At 37.0% G+C, this 17,869-nt stretch overlaps 1 protein-coding gene across 3 annotated transcripts in view; it reads right to left on the minus strand.

The window, feature by feature from the left end:
* PJA2 (praja ring finger ubiquitin ligase 2) overlaps nt 1-17,869 on the minus strand; it is an 88,803-nt gene that overhangs the window by 56,525 nt on the left and 14,409 nt on the right. The window contains exon 1 of one of the 3 annotated variants that reach the window (XM_053566313.1): nt 4,569-4,640. The exons of the other annotated variants lie outside the window; for them this stretch is intronic. The gene's annotated coding sequence lies outside the window, so the exon portion shown is untranslated. Of the gene's footprint in view, nt 1-4,568; nt 4,641-17,869 lie in introns of those variants that run through there. 3 annotated transcript variants of the gene reach the window in all.

Genomic DNA, 17,869 nt, shown 5'->3' on the forward strand with positions numbered 1-17,869 from the left:
AAAATATCAAAACTGATACTTCTCCCAGTGAAGCTCTTTGTTAGCCTTAACCTAGAAAAATACAACCTGACCTGACAAATCCATCAAAAACCTCAGAACTATCAAGGCGGATACAGATTTACATCTGCTCTTGATAAACTTTGTCCTAAGTATATGATGTCCTTAAGACTGCCAATGACAACACAAAATATAATTTGTAAATAAGTAAGCAAATATATTGGGAGACCTGAGACTGGGATATGTAACCAAAGTGCTTAGGAGTCTACTACGCTGTGCTGTTCTTGCTTCTAGTATCGGCAAGAGATCAAGCACTATAGTTCCTTTAGACTTGGAATTGTTAAAAGAAGTTATTCCTAAGAATACAAACTTCATTTTAAAAACATTTCATGGCCATTAGTAACCAATTTCTGTAAATAATGATGTACTTATTGTTAACAATAGCCTATCAGATAATTTAATCCCAACTAAGAACTTATTCTAAACTAGGGAAAAGTACAATTTACCATGTAACAAAAACAAAAAGAGCCTTCTTATGTTTTGAAATTAATCCATTGATTTACTTTTGAGAAACTGCACCCTATGTTTTTCTCTTAAAGCATTGTAAGCGCTTAATTATTTAATTTAAACACCTTATTTATTTAAACACTAATTGCCTATCGCTAATGCAAAACTTAACTAAGTGATAGCTCTGCAATTGAGTTTAACTATATACATTATCTGTCTATGGATATATATATATATATTAACATACGTAAGAGTACACACCCACATTCGCTCATTTAAATTATAAATTCAATAACAGATTTTGATCTTCTAAACTACCTATATCTGAATCAAGTAAGACGGTTAGGAACAACCAAAAAGAAAATGAATATTGAAAAAATAATCTTAACACATTGGCAAAAATATAGGTTCGAATTAACATAGTTTTCAAAAGAAAAATAATCTCAAATAACTTCAATTTTCAGAGATCACACTACAGTCCATGGCAATCTTAAAGGATGACGATGGATTTAAGTTCATGTAATGAGTATTTCTTTTACCCAGTCTTTTCTTTGGAATAAGGCCTTATTCTACCATGCTGCAAGTATCATTTTCACAGAGAATACAACATTCAAATGGGTAAATATTTCTGCCCTCCTTGAATTACAGTAAGAAGTATGAACATTAAACAAAATAAATAAATACATAAATATACATAAGATAACACCGTCTATGGAATAAAATAAAGCAAGCTGCTGGGATATACAATTACAATTTAAAATAGAGGGTTAGGGAAGGCATTATTTGAGCAAACAGCTGAAGTGAGAGAGGAAAACATGAAAATCTAGGAGAAGAGCATTTCAGGCATAATAAACAGAAAATCCTGACTTGAAAACTTTCAAAAGCAATCAAGTTAATAGTAAGTATCTAGGATGACATGAGCAAGAAAGTAACAAAGTCAGAAAATATATTAAGAAAAGCGGATAGAGAAAAGCAAAATCAATCATAGAGGCCTTTTATAAGCAAGAAATGTGGGTTTTATTCTGAAAAGGAAAACCACTGAACAGTTCTGAGCAAAGACTGGCTACTGTGCTGCAGGGCCTGAAGGGATATAAGGTCAAAAGCAGAGATACCTGTTACAAAGGCGTAAAATACCAGTTAAGAGATCACTCTGTTTTAAACCAGGGTAAAAATAAAGATGGTGTGAAATGGCAGATTCTGGATATACCGCGAAATTAGACACAAGAAAATTTACTGCTACAGGTTATGACAGAAGGTAGGGAGTCAAGGTTAACTGCAAGTTTTATAGGCTGGGCAATCAGAGTTACCATTAACTGATAGAGAAAACTATGTGGAAGAAACAGATTTGTAAAAAACATGTTGAGTTCAGTATTGGATGAATTATGTTTGACTTATCTATTATATGTTCAATTAGAAATACTAAACAGGAGTTTACAATTAACTAAAGAATTCTGAGCTCTTGGTATAATGTGGGAGCTGTTGGTGTATAGATAATACTTAAAAACACATGAATTTGGATGAGATCACTAAGTGTACATGAAGTAAAGATGTTGAGACCTGAGACAATCTAATATTATGAATTAAGATATCAAAGGAAAAGACATACAGATTGACTATTCCTTAAACAAAATGCATGGATATGTTTTAGATTTCAAATTTTTTAATATGTGCATACATACATAATGAGATTATTTTAGAAATGAGATCCAAGTAGACACACAAAATTCATTAATGTTTCATATACAACTTATACACACAGTCTGAAGGAAATTTTATGCAATACTTTTAATAAGTGTGTGCATGAAACAATATTTTTGTTAAAGTACTTATGAGTGGAATTTTCCATTTCTGTTGTCATGTCAGTGCTCAAAAAATTATAGATTTTAAGCATTTCAAATTTTCCAACTAGGGATGGTGAACCTGTACCAGAAAAAAAACAATAGAAAAGCCAGTATGAGAATAGAAAAATCCTAGAGTATGAATGTCAAGTTATGGATGTCAGATGAAGAAGTGATCTACTGTGCCAAAAGGTATGATGAGGACCCGTAACTGACCACTAGACTTAGCTGGAGATCTAGACAAGGAGACCTTTGGTACAACAGTAAGTACAAAAGCCTGCCTGGAATGCTATCAAGAGAGGGAAGGATTTAGAAAGACTACAGGAATCATGAAAATCACTGTTTCTTCAACTTTTCCTTAATGTGATTTCACTCTTCTTCCTAAAGATATTTTTTTGGAGCCCTCCAACACCCTGATCTAAATTCAGTGTGCCTGTTAGGCTATTATTCAGCTACTTCTCTGGTATCTTTTCATTGTACTCAGTTAAGTCCTCTGGTTTGATTCCATATTTTCCTTATTCTTTTTCTTTCCTAGAAGATCCTCAAATAATTGTTTCTAGAAGTATATGTAGGAAGTAAACATTTTGTTCATATTTGTCTGAAAATATTCTTTCCCTTGCTCACGCTTTGGTATAATTCAAGACAAAGTAATTTTTTTCTAAACTCTGATAGGCACTGTTTTCTAACATCCCTTGTTACTATAAAAAAAAAAAAAAAAAATGACCTGCCAATTGATTTCTCTTTCTTTTGCAGGAAGACCAATTTTTTTTCTCTGGAATATTTAGGATCTTATCTCAATAACTGGCATTATGCAATTTTACAAGGACTTATTTAGGGATAAGCTATTTTAATTTTTTTTCCCTACATAACACTGGAAAGGCTGTTTTATTAACAACATAAAGACTCCTGTTAGTGTCTCAAGGATATCTTTCTTTCCTTCCTGTATTCTCTACATGTGGTCCACATAAATTAGTCATTTGTCTCTACTTTTCTTTATAATTTTCACTTTATGGACTAGGAGATTTCATTTCACTTTTACATCATTATCTTTTGTTATAATCTTTTTTTGATTTTTCCAAAAACAGGGTCTCACTATGCTGTCCATGTTGATACAATCACAGGTCACTGCAACATTGAACTCATGGGCTCAGGCAATCCTTCCACCTGAACCTTCCAAGTAGCTAAGACTAAAGGTACATGCTACTATACTTGGCTAATTTTTTAATGTTTTGTAGAAGTGGGGCTTAGGGGGTGTTATCTCATGATGCTGCCGAGCCTGATCTTGAACTTCTGGCCTCAAACAACCCACCTCAGCCAACCCAAAGTGCTGGAATTATAGGTGTGAACCACTGTATCCAGCCTTGTAGTATTCTTTTAAATTTCTTAATCTCCTTATTATTGTCAATAGTGGTTCTTGTTCAATAAATGAAATGTAGATTACAATGTCTCTGTAGATACTAATTATTTCTATTTCATTTGATGCCACTATATTCAAGTGTCTATGACAGCGTTATCTTATTTCTATCACTTAAGTATAAAAAAGAAAAAAGCAGTGAAGGGAAAAGATGAATAAGGATTAGAGCTCACAGTTGTGGGTCAAGGTTAAAATGATTAATTCACCAGTGCCAAACTTATATTTAAAGTTTAAAATATTTAGTTTCTGAGTATTCTCTAAGCAGATGTTTCCTTTGCTGGTTAGTCACTTGATCCTCATACTATTCACCTAATAAATAACCTAAAAATTTATAACAGACTCCACTCTAGTTGTGACAATTACTCATTTCAAATGATCTTGGGTGCTGACATACTTCTCACTCACTGTAAAAAAATTATGTGTTGCTAACTAAGAAAGGAGTGAACCAATGAAATATTAATTCTAGATTGCTGAATTACTAACCTAGAAGTCATCACTTTATCATTTTAACTAAGATATTAATGCCAGCAACTCTGAACTGGCAATAGATCAGTTAAAAAAAGAAAATATATGGATAGGAGCTATACCCCTGCTCCTGATCCCATGATGGCCTGCTTCTACAGAGAATGAGCTGAGACAACATCAGCTCATTCATTAGTACTAATGAATTTGAAGACAAAGGTCTTGTTTTATTTTTATCTGAATGCACTCAAGTACTGAATAGATGAATGAATGAATGAGATAATTTTGTGTTCCTTTCTCTGACGGAAATGTAAGACAACAGAAAGATAGGGTTAAGTAATTGAGCATACCTGGATTCAAACTGCAACTTCTATTTAGGCTAGTTAATAAATGGCTTTCAGTGGGGCAGCGCCTATGGCTCAGTCCGTAAGGCGCCGGCCCCATATACCGAGGGTGGTGGGTTCAAACCCGGCCTCGGCCAAACTGCAACCAAAAAATAGCCGGGCGTTGTGGCGGGTGCCTGTAGTCCCAGCTGCTCGGGAGGCTGAGGCAAGAGAATTGCCTTAAGCCCAGGAGTTGGAGGTTGCCGTGAGCTGCGTGAGGCCACGGCACTCTACCGAGGGCCATAAAGTGAGACTCTGTCTCTACAAAAAAAAAAAAAAAAAATGGCTTTCAGTTATTACAGCCCTTTCTTATGACACATTTTTAATAAAGACAATGTGATAGATGTGACACTGTGAGATACAAGATTAGGGCATAAACATTATGGCTTCCTCCTTGCTCTCTCAGCTCATTCTCTCCAGAAGCAGCCAACATGGGATCACTCAAGTAGTCCCATAGAAAGGTCTATCAGGGGTATCCAACATGTGGCCTATGGGCTGCATGCTAATTTTGTGAGGACATTTTGTTTTATCTGTGGTGTTAGGTATCACAAAAAGAATGCACAGACACTTGTTTTGCTAATCAGCTTTCATTAGTGTTTGTGTATTTAATGTGTGGCCCAAGACAAGTGTTATTCTAACCTGCAGCAAAGAAAAAAAGAAGTTGGGACACCCTGGTCTACATGGTGAAACACTGACATTTCTTGCCAATGCCACAAGGAACTAAGGTTTTCTGGCAACAGTCGTATGAATGAACCAGCTAGTCAAGCCTTCATGTGACTATGATCTCAGTCTACACTATCACCATAACCATTGAGAGACCCTGAGTCAAAATCAGGTGCATGCTACTCCTGAATTTCTAATCTCACAGAAACTGTGAGGTAATAAACGTCTGAGCTTCTAGGTTTACTGCAGGATAACAAGTTATCGTCTTATACAGCAACAGATGAAAAATACAAATAATGCATATTACGTGTTTTAGATACTAGATTTTCTTATGTTTCCACCTATTACTAGAACAAAGGTTTTCTTTTATTTATTTATTTTTATGAAATCATACCTGTGCACATTAATGCTATCATGGGGCACAATACACTGGTTTTATAGACCGTTTGACACATTTTCATCACACTGGTTAACATAGCCTTCCTGGCATTTTCTTAGATATTGTGTTAAGACATTTACATTCTATGTTTACTAAGTTTCACATATACCCTTGTAAGATACACTGCAGGTGTAATCCCACCAATCACCCTCCCTCCCCCTCCTCCCCTCCTTCCCCATATGCTTAGGTTATAACTGGGTTATAGCTTTCATGTGAAAGCCATAAATTACTTTCATAGTAGGGCTCAGTACATTAGATACTTTTTCTTCCATTCTTGAGATACTTTACTAAGAAGAATATGTCCCAGCTCCATCCATGTAAACATGAAAGAGGTAAAGTCTCCATCTTTCTTTAAGGCTGCATAATATTCCATGGTGTACATATACCACAATTTATTAATCCACTCGTGGATGGATGGGCACTTGGGCTTTTTCCATGACTTAGCAATTATGAATTGGGCTGCAATAAACATTCTGGTACAAATATCTTTGTTATGATGTGATTTTTGGTCTTCTGGGTATATGCCTAGTACAGGAATTATAGGATTGAATGGCAGATACATTTTCAGATCTCTAAGTGTTCTCCAAACATCTTTCAAAAACAAATGTATTAATTTGCATTCCCACCAGCAGTGTAGAAGTGTTCCCTTTCTCCACATCCACGCCAACGTCTCTGGTTTTGGGATTTTGTAATACAGGCTAATCTCACTGGAGTTAGATGATATCTCAAAGTAGTTTTGATTTGCATTTCTCTGATGATTAAAGATGATGAGCATATTTTCATATGTCTGTAGGCCATGCACATGTCTTCTTCAGAGAAGTTTCTCTTCAAATCCCTCGCCCAGCCTGCAATGGTATCACTTGTTCTTTTCTGGCTTATACATTTGAGTTCTCTGTGGATTCTGGTTATTAAACCTTTGTCAGAGACATAACCTGCAAATATCTTCTCCCATTCTGAGGGCTGTTTGCTTGCTTTACTTACTCTGTTCTTGGCTGTACAGAAGCTTTTTAGTTTGATCAGGTCCCAGTAGTGTATTTTTGAAGCTGCTTCAATTGCCCGGGGAGTTCTCCTCATAAAATACTCGCCCAGACCAATTTCTTCAAGGTCAGCCCCTTAACCCAGCACCATTTGTTAAATAGGGAATCTTTTCCCCACTGGTGTTTTTAATTGGCTTGTCAAAGATCAAATAACGGTAAGTAGCTGGATACATCTCGTGGTTCTCTATTCTGTTCCAGATGTCTACTTCTCTGTTTTTGTGCCAGTACCATGCTGTTTTGATCACTATCGATTTATAGTATAGTCTGAGGTCTGATAGCGTGATTCCTCCTGCTTTGTTTTTAGTTCTGAGTAATGTCTTGGCTATTTGAGTTTTTTCTGATTCCATATAAAAAAAAAGTACTTTATCAAGATCTAAAAAGTATGACAGTGGAGCTTTAATAGGAATTGTATTGAAATTGTATATTGTTTGGGAAGTATGGACATTTTAATAATGTGGACCCTTCCCAGCCATGAGCATGGTATATTTTTCCATTTGTTAATATTTTCAGCTATTTCTTTTCTTAGAGTTTCATAGTCTCTGTATAGAGACCTTTCACATCCTTTGTTAGATAAACTCCCAAATATTTCATCTTCTTTGGCACTACTGGAATGGAATAGAGTCCTTAACTGTTTCTTCAGCTTGACTATTGTTGGTATATATAAAGGTTACGGATTTATGAATGTTGATTTTGTAACCTGAGACACTGCTGTATTCCTTGATCACTTCTAAAAGTTTTGTAGTAGAATCCCTGGTGTTTTCCAGATATATAATCTTATCATCTGCAAAGAGGAAAAGTTTGATTGCTTCTGACCCTATATGGATACCCTTGATAGCCTTTTCTTCCCTAATTGCGGTGGCTAAAACTTCCATTACAATGTTAAAGAGCAGTGGAGATAATGGGCAGCCTTGTCTGGATCCTGATCTGAGTGGAAATGATTTCAATTTAACTCCATTCAATTCGATATTGGCTGTGGGTTTGCTGTAGATGGCCTCTATCAGTTGGAGAAATGTCCCTTCTATACCAATTTTATTAAGTGTTCTGATCATGAAGGGATGCTGTATATTGTCAAAAGCTTTTTCTGCATCAATTGAGAAAATCATACGGTCTTTGGTTTTTAATTTGTTTATGTGCTGAATTATATTTATAGATTTACGTGTATTGAACCAGCCTTGATACCCTGGGATAATACCGATTTGGTCATGATGTATAATTTGTTTGATGTGTTGCTGGATTCTATACGTTAGGATCTTATTGAATACTTTTGCATCTATATTCATTAGTGATATTGGTCTATAATTTTCTTTGCTTGTTGGGTCTTTTCCTGGTTTTGGGATCATGGTTATGTTGGCTTCATAAAACGTGTTGGGTACTCTTCCTTCTTCATCTACATTTTGGAACAGGTTGAGTAATATAGGTACTAGTTCCACTTTCAAGGTTTGGTAGAATTCTCACGTGAAGCCATCTGGTCCCAGGCTTTTCTTTTTAGGGAGATTTTGTGTGGTTCATGCTATGTCAGAACTTGATATTAGCCTGTTCCACATTTCCACTTGATTCTGGCTAAGTCTTGGAAGGTGACATGCTTCCAAGTATTGGTCAATTTCCTTCAGATTTTCATATTTCTGAGAATAAAGTTTCTTGCAATATTCATTAAAGATTTTTTGAACTTCTGAGGAGTCTGTTGTTATCTGGTCTTTGTCGTTTCTGATTCATGACATTAGAGATCTTATTCTTTTTTTCCTAGATAGGTTAGCCAGAGGTTTATCTATTTTATTGACCTTTTCAAAAAACCAACTTTTTGATTTATTGATCTGTTGTATAATTGTTTTGTTTTCAATTTCATTTAATTCTGCTCTAATTTTGGTTATTTCTTTTCTTCTACTGGGTTTGGGGTTGGAATGTTCTTCCTTTTCCAGTAGTTTGAGATCTCCCATTAAGTTGTTAACTTCCTCTCTTTCCGTTCTTGTGAGGAAGGCTTGCAGTGCTATAAATTTCCCTTAGGACTGCCTTTATGGCATACAAAGGTTCTGATAATTCGTGTCTTCATTGTCATTTTGTTCCAAAAATTTGCCAATGTCTTTCTTAATCTCATTTTTGACCCACCTATCATTCAGCATAAGGTTATTTAACTTCCATGTTTTTGTATGAGTATGCAGATTCCTGTTGTTACTGAGTTCAACTTTTATTCCATGGTGGTCCGAGAAGATGCAAGGAATAACTTCTATTCCTTTAAATTTACTGAGGTTACACTTGTGACGTAAGAGGTGATCGATTTTGGAGTATGATCCATGGGCTGATGAGAAGTATGTGTATTCAGTTTTGTTGGGATGAAATGTTCTGTAGATGTCTGCTAAATCCAAATGTTGGATGGTTAGGTTTAAATCTAAAATTTCCTTGTTCAGTTTCTTTTGGAGGATCTATCCAACACTACCAAAGCAGAGTTGAAATCTCCGACTATTATGGAGCTGGAGGAAATCAAGTTGCTCATGTCTGTTAGAGTTTCTCTTATAAATTGACGTGCATTCTGGTTGGGTGCATAAATATAAGTACTTGAAATCTCATCATATTGAGTATTACCCTTAACGAATATAAAGTGACCATTCCTGTCCTTCCTTACTTCTGTTGTTTTAAAGCCTATTGCATCTGCAAATAGAATTGCAACACCTGCTTTTTTCTGATTACTATTTGCCTGAAATATGGACGACCATCCTTTCACCCTGAGTCTATATTTACCTTTTAACGTAAGATGTGATTCTTGTATGCAGCAAATATCTGGCCTGTGTTTTTGTATCCAGTCAGCTAACCTATGCCTCTTTAGAGGACAGTTTAAGTTGTTCACATTAATGGAGAATATTGATAAGTTTAGTAAAATTTTGGGTATCGAGTTTTTCAAACGTCCAGTGGACATTTTTAATCCTTTCGCCACTGTGGAAGTTGGAGTTGATCAAAAGTTTCTGAGTGAGTTTACTTTTGTGGTAGAGGATTGGGTTGGTCATTATGGAGAATAGGTCTGAGAATATCCTGAAGAGCTGGTTTGGTTATGGCAAATTCTTCAATATATGAATGTCATTAAAGTATTTAATTTCTCCATCATAAATGAAACTCAGTTTAGCTGGATACAGGATCTGGGGTTGAAAGTTATTTTGCTTTAGGAGATTAAAAGTGGATGACCACCCTCTTCTTGTTTGAAGAGTTTCAGCAGAGAGATCTGTAGTCATTCTAATATTCTTCCCTTTGTAGGTAATGAATTTCTTACACCTGGCTGCTTTAATAATTTTCTCTTTCATACTAACTTTAGTAAAGTTAATTATGATATTACTTGGGGATGTCTTATTCGGATTGAGTCGTGCTGGGGTTCTGAAACCATCTGGTATCTGAATTTCAGAATCTCTTGTCATGTCTGGAAAATTCTCTTTCATAATTTCATGGAGAAGGGCCTCTGTGCCTTGTGAGGCCACTTCATCACTTTCAGAGATTTCAATGAGGCTGATATTAGCCTTCTTAGAATTATCGCAGAGGTCTCTGAGAGAATGATCTGTTTTTGCTCTCCATTTTTCTTCCACTTTGAGAGTTTGGGAGCGTTCAATGGCTTTGTCTTCAAAGTCAAAAATCCTTTCTTCTGCTTGCTCCACTCTGTTACTGAGGGATTCTACTGTATTCTTGAGATCTCTGAGGGCTGCACATTCTTGCTTCAGTGTGTCAAAATCTTAGGTGGTTTTGTCTTTAAATTCGTTAAATTCTTGAGACAACATTTTAATTTCTCCTCGAATTTCTTTTTTTTTTTTTTTTGTAGAGACAGAGTCTCACTCTATGGCCCTCAGTAGAGTGCCATGGCCTCACACAGCTCACAGCAACCTCCAACTCCTGGGCTTAAGCGATTCTTCTGCCTCAGCCTCCCATGTAGCTGGGATTACAGGCGCCCGCCACAACGCCCGGCTATTTTTTGGTTGCAGTTTGGCCGGGGCCAGGTTTGAACCCGCCACCCTCAGTATATGGGGCCGGCGCCTTACCGACTGAGCCACAGGCGCCGCCCAATTTCTCCTCGAATTTGTAATTCCAACTTTTGAATTGCTTCTCGGATTTCTAATTCCAAAATTTCCTCCATTCCATTAATCTTGTTTGCAATTCAAATTCTGAATGCGATTTCTCACATCTCGGCCAGCTGTTTATGAATGGGATCTTCTGTTACATCTGCCATATCTTTCCTTGGGTGGGTTGATCTATTCTGGTTATTCATGTTACCACAGTTTTTCCGCTGATTCCAACCCATGATTGTTTTACACATTTTGATTTTTCCCCTGGAGCTTTGTCCAGGACCCATACAGTGCTTCAGCCTGAGAAACAGGGGACCTCTTTGGTGTGGTGGAGCTAATTGGTTCTGTCTTGTTTTCATCTGGCTTTTGTTCAACCCTAGTGAAACAGTTACTCTGGGCTGAAGTCTCAGCTGTGGAGAAATACCAGCAATTAAGTCACCCCACCCCCCACAGGCAACAATTGGAAAAGGAAAATTAAACCTTCCTACAACCACACACCCAGAGCACCACCTGAATAGTCCTTGGGCGACTGGCTCCAAATCAATTGTCTCAGTCAGCACCTGTCTCAGGTGGGAGTGTTTAAAAGGTCTCTGGTAACTGGATCGCAGGGGTCTGGTGACTACTCAGATATGGCTTGCTCCGGTGCTCTGTGGAGTCAGGAGGACCCACCCAGCAAATAGATCAGTCTGGGAAGGTTGATGCCTCCTTCCCCACCTTGCACCTCTGTCACACCCAGTTACTGATAGCCCGGTGGTTGCCTGTAGTGAACAGATACTCCAGTGGTTTGCACCTGCCTGAATCACAAGGAAATGTATTTCTGCTCAGCCAGGCCGCTGCACTTTGCCTCTATCTAGCAGGAGGAGGTGAGGCCTAGGGGTGTTCACTCAGTTCCAGCCCCATCTTTGATTGCTGTTATTGACAGAGCAGAACAGAACAACTTTGCAGGAATTTATTTCTGTCCCTGCTAAATTCCCCTGCAGAAGAGAAGCTGTTTTGAGTTCCCAGAGCCTGCATCTCAGGCCCTGTCTTTGCTCCTGCAGGTTTGTATTAGGTTACCTGTGAGTTCTAGCCTCATGTCTTCCTTTGTCTATAGGCTGACAATCCCCTGAGGGTCGGGTGTGTCTTCGGCGCAATAAAGCGGTCCTCTGGGTCAGCCCCGCCCTGGGAACTTGCTGGCTCTGTGCGTGCGTTTCTAGTCCCCACGCTCCACCCAGGCCAGTACCACCTCAGGCAAACCTTTTACTCATGGGGCCTGTGTTTCTGTCCCAGATCTGTTCCTTGGTGGTTGCCACCTGAGTAGATGTCTGGACTCCTCTGGTTTCCCAGGGAGACAAGGGGTGTGGTTTGGAATATCCGGGAGTGAGCACTATTGTTGCCAAAAGACGGCTGCTGTTGTGCGCCTCAGGGCACCGCTGCTCCGGTGTGGTTCCTTGTCAGCACTGACCATCTGCAGTTTAGGCCCTGTCCACACCCCTTGAGAAATCACCCCAGAAGCTGGACTCCTGGGGGATAGGCCTCCAGACCTGAGAGTGAGAGTGGAGGGGACTGCTGGGAGCTCAGAGTTGCAGGTAGAGAATATATACAGTTTTATGTCTGGCAGGAGAACACCGTAGCACCCTAGTAGGGGAGGTAGGTCCAGTCTGTAGAGGGTATCTCCCATGGAAGGTAGTGGGAGGACCTTTGAACTCTGCTCGTTTGTTTGTGGGGCACCCTGAGCTCATGGGGGAGGGGGCTCCCTTCCGCTTGATGATAGATTTTGTACCTTTTGTTTGTATCCTTGGGGTTGCAGCTAGCCTCAGGGGGGTTCATGTGCGTTCTTCAACCTTCTCTCTTGGTGCAGCCCTAATCCACCAGGTTACTTGCTAAATTTCTGTTCTTTAACTCTCCTTCTGGATGGGAGCTTCTGTGGAAAGCTGGCTTCAGTCAGCCATCTTTTCTCCGCCCCCGTAAGTATTGCAAAAGGGCTAGAAGATGGGTTTTCCAATACTCAGGAATAAATGCCCTTATATACAATTTAGGTCCATGATGCCAGGAAGGCAAATGGAAAGTACTCAGGGAGGAAGATGAACTGCGGCAAAGCCTTCGTCATATGATAGTGACCTTTAGAAGTAAGACTTTAAACAGCCAAGGCCTTCCTCCCCTCCACCACCACCCTCAGCCTCGCTCTCTCTACCTTAAGATTATTGACACCAGAACAAAGGTTTTCTGACACTATCTCAATGAAAATGTTATTTTCTCCCTTTGAAAGACTACTTATTATAAGCATGGAGAAGACGCATTTTTGAGGTTGCCAACATTAGTCTTTTGCTTGCTAGTAAAGTCAGAACTGCTGCTTGGCACCTACATTCCACCCATTACCTAGTGGATGCTCATTAAATACCTACTAGAAGAGAAACACTTACTTTTAAGATTTAAATCTAACAAATTTTAATGAGGATGATAGTTAAAGGAAGAGACAAATCAGTTGAATTTCCTGAAGAAAATATGCACTGCTAGCTTGGATCTACACCCTTATTACCCACTCTTAAATTTATGTACATGGGCCTTATATGGAAATTATCTTGCTAAATTCATTTAATAGTTTGCTGGTAAATGCACTTATGTTTTGCTTTTTTCCTAATTTTTATATTTATTTTATTTGACTGAGGGTACTGGTTAAAACTCTAATGCAATGTTAAATAGAAGGAGCAATTATATAAACCAATAGTTTTTCACTGACTATAGGGTCAACGATAGGTTTTTTGTTGATAGCCTTTAGCAAAAGAATGTTTCCTTTTATTTCTAGTTTGATAAGCTTTTAAAACTCAAGTTGATAGCCGGGCGTTGTGGCAGGCGCCTGTAGTCCCAGCTGCTCAGGAGGCTGAGGCAAGAGAATCGCTTAAGCCCAGGAGTTGGAGGTTGCTGTGAGCTGTGTGAGGCCACGGCACTCTACCGAGGGCCATAAAATGAGACTCTGTCTCTACAAAAAAAAAAAACAAAACAAAACAAAACAAAAAAAAAAACTCAAGTTGAATTTTGTCAAACAATTTCTCTCCATCTACAGAGATGGCCCTAGAATTTACTAGATTTTTCTTATAGTGATAGATTACATTGACCAATTTAAAAACACGAAAATAACTCTGCATTCCTGAAATAAACTATTGGTTACTTTATCCTTTTTACATCCCACTGGATTATTTTCCTATAGAGATATATTGGCGTATAATTGTCTCTTATCACATTCTTATCAAGTTCCCCATCACGATTACACTAAAATTATACAATGTACTGAGAAATATTTCTTTTTGTTCTTCTCTGGAATAGTCTGTGTGAATCTGCAATACACCTTATGTAAATGTGTGACAGAATTACTAGTAAAGCCATCTGGTCTGGGGTTTTCTCTTTGGAAAGGGTTTTGATAAACTCAACTTCTTCAATCGATACTGATCAACTCACATTTTGTATTTCATCACATCAGCTGAGTAAGATGTGTTTTTCAGAGACGATGACCTTTCTATTTCATTCAAGTTGTCAGTGTATTAATACCAAGTTGTTCATAATTTCCTCTTACTAACAATTTAGTATAGGCCGGATCTGTAATGATGCCTCCTTTTCTCATCCTTGATATTAGTAATTTGTGTTTTCTCCCAACTTTTTCTTGATCACGTCATTACAGGTTTTCATTTATCAAATACAATATTGTACAATTAAGTTTGTGAACTCATCCTAGAAAAAGTGCTACATACTTCATGGATGAATCTCACTACAGTCACCTTCGAAGTACTCCCCTGTGGAAGCTGGGCACTGATACTAGAGCCTATTCCACTCTTCAAAACACTTACTTTCATCTAACATGTGTCTTTGCACTTAAAGTGTCTTTCTTAAAACAGAATATAGGTAGGTCTTGCTTGTTCATATATAAAGTCTGATAATCTTTGTCTTTTTATAGAAAGATTTTAATCCATTTATACTTAATATAATTATCAATATGACCGGTTTAAATCTACCATATTGCTATTATTTTCATTCACCTTATCTGTCCTTTGTTCCATTTTATTTCATCTAGTAGTTTTTTTTGATACACCCTTTAGCATCATTTTCTAAGTGCTATTCTTAGAAAATACAAGATGCATCCTTTCTATACACTGAATTCTATTTCCTAGAATAGAAAATAGAAGCTCTGAATAACTGATGTTTATCTAACGGGTACTTTAAGTTTTCTTGTCGCAGACAATTATATTGTAAGTAGATTACCTTAATGTAATAGAAATCTGGTTTTGGTCTATGTTAGGGTAAGTCCATTTCAGCTTATCTTTACTTCAAAGTATGATCTATACTCCTAATGTTTACTTCAAACTACAGATACTCCTCAACTTACAATGAAATTATGTCCTGACAAACTCATCACAAGTTGAAAATATTATTAAGTCAAAAATGCATTTAATATCTTGATAAACCCATTATAAAGTCAAAAAAATCAAAATTTGAACCAATGTAAGTCCAGATGCTCCTTATGATAGGGTTATATTTTAATTAACCTATCATACAGTCAAAAAATCCTAAGTCCCACTGTAAATTTAGGAATGTCTACAGTTTTTTACCAGGCCACAAACAATGCAAAAATCTCTATTACCTCATGCCCTTTGTTGTCATTTTCATATAGCACACTCTACATATAAGCCCCACTGAAGATTATCATGACTGCTTTCAATACCCAATAATCTCCAACACTGCTTTTCAAAGATGTCTATTTCTTATTCCACTTCCATACCTTTTATCTGTCTAATGTTCTTTCAACCTAAATAACATCCTTTAATAGTTGTTGCATTATGAAAGAGGTGGTAGTCAGAGGCCTAGTGAATATAGTGGATAACAGGGAGTTTCCAAGTTCTGCTTCTATAAACAGCATTCTCTGTGCAATAGCATTGTCTTGCAAGAGGACTGGCCTATCTCTATCGACCAGTCTCAGCTGCTTTAACACAAGCATCCTCATCATGTCATCTAATTAGTTGCAGTAGACATTTGCTATAATCGATTGCCTAGGGTTCATGATGCTATAGAGGATAATACCGGCACTGGACTATGGACACTACTAACTTTTCTTGATGAATGTTTGGTTTTAGACTTTCAATTGTGAAAAACGTTTGCAACTGTCAGAAAGAATCCACTTGTCATCACACATAAAAACAGGATATAGAAATGGTTCACCTTTATGTCTGATAGCAAAGAAAGTAAAGCTTTGGGATGATTCCTCTTCTGATACTCATTTAATTAATGTAGAACACCTATACACAGCTTCATTACCTCACTCATGTGTCTCAAATGGCCCAATATTGTTGGAATAGTAACGTTAAATCTTGCTAATTTACATATAGTTCGAAGTGCATTTGCTTCCTCTACAGCTTTCAGCTCATCATTATACCACCTTAGTCTTAGATGACCTGTGTAGCTTATTTTCAAGATTAAAATTTCTAGAACGAAACTTATCAAACCACTCATGTACTGTACATTTATTAGCCACATCATTCCCAAACACCTCATAAATATTTTTAGCTCTCTGTTCTGTACTGGTTCCACAATGGAACTCACATTCAAAAATAACACTAGTTTTTGACTTATCTGTAGAAAACTATGTACCTACCTTTACAATAAAACCCAGAAATGTCAAATTGAAATGTCAGAGATAGCAACTCTCAGACTTAATACTTACAAAAATTGAACATTTCTTAATAACCTAACAATTTGTATTTTAAAGAACCATGTGCGGGTAGCTATTACCAGATAAAAGCAGCATAATAATAATAATAATCAGATCCACATTATATACATTTGACTTATGACAATAAGACACTACAGAGTTCTAGAGAAAAAATATATTTTTCCTAAATGCATTAGACTAATTGGATACCTATGCAAAAACAAAATTTGGCCTGTTTTCCACAAAATGCAAAATTAATTCCAAAAGGACTATAAATTTAAAGATAATAAAATCTCCAAAAGATAAGGAAAAATCTTTATGATACTGTAGTAGAGAATGATTTGAACAGGACAAAAAGGAAAATTTTCTAAAATGTAAAGAGCCGGTGGCGCCTGTGGCTCAAGGAGTAGGGCGCCCGTCCCATATGCCGGAGGTGGCGGGTTCAAACCTAGCCCCGGCCAAAAATAAATAAATAAATAAAATGTAAAGAGCCAATAAATTACAGCATGATAGAATTAAAAATTTCTATTGTAAAAATATCCTGTTGAGAAACCAAAAAGGAAAGCCACAAATGAAAGGAAAACTTTGCATTAGATTTGAGTAACAAAGAGCTCATATCCAAAATATAAAAAGAACGCCTAAAAGTCAAAAAGAGTAAGATAATACAAAAGAAATGCAGCCTGAGGAGGCACACCCCAGGAAAAGATATCCAAATGGCTAAAAATACGTATAAAGGTATTTATTTCATAAATTAACTGAAAAAAAAAAAAATTAAAACAACCAAGTTACCACTACACACCAGAGATCACAATTAAAGTATGAACCATATCAAATGTTGGTGTGGATGGTAAGCAACTGAAGCACTGCTACATCACTACAGTGGATGTAAATGTCTACATTCATCTTGGAAAAATTTTGGAAGTACCTACCTACTAAAGTTAAATATATGCACGTATTATGGATAAATAGTCCATTCTAGCAATGCATACCAAATCACACAAAAATGTGCAGAGAAGCGCTGTCAATAACAATCTTAAACTGTAAATGACCTAAAGATGTATCAGTGGAAGAATGGATAAACAAAATATATTTGTAGCCAGGAAACCATACAACAAAAAGGAACTACAGCTACTCACAACAGGAATAAATCTTACCAACATGAATGGACCTCACAAAAATGAATGTAAAAAAGCCAATTTTTTTTTTAAAAAGGTCACACTGTATGTTCCACTTTTCAAAAACATGCAAAATCTATGTGTTTGGATATTAAGGGAGAGTAATCATGTACTTTGGAAAGGAGGACAAAATATTGAAAGAGAGCAAAGGGGTGTGCTAGTAATATTCCGTTTCTTAATTTGGTTACTGTTCATGTTGACTTCACTATGCTAAATTTACTAAAGTAACATATTTATGCCTTA

The sequence above is a fragment of the Nycticebus coucang genome, chromosome 17, assembly GCF_027406575.1.
Source record: "Nycticebus coucang isolate mNycCou1 chromosome 17, mNycCou1.pri, whole genome shotgun sequence".
Classification (NCBI taxonomy): domain Eukaryota; kingdom Metazoa; phylum Chordata; class Mammalia; order Primates; family Lorisidae; genus Nycticebus; species Nycticebus coucang.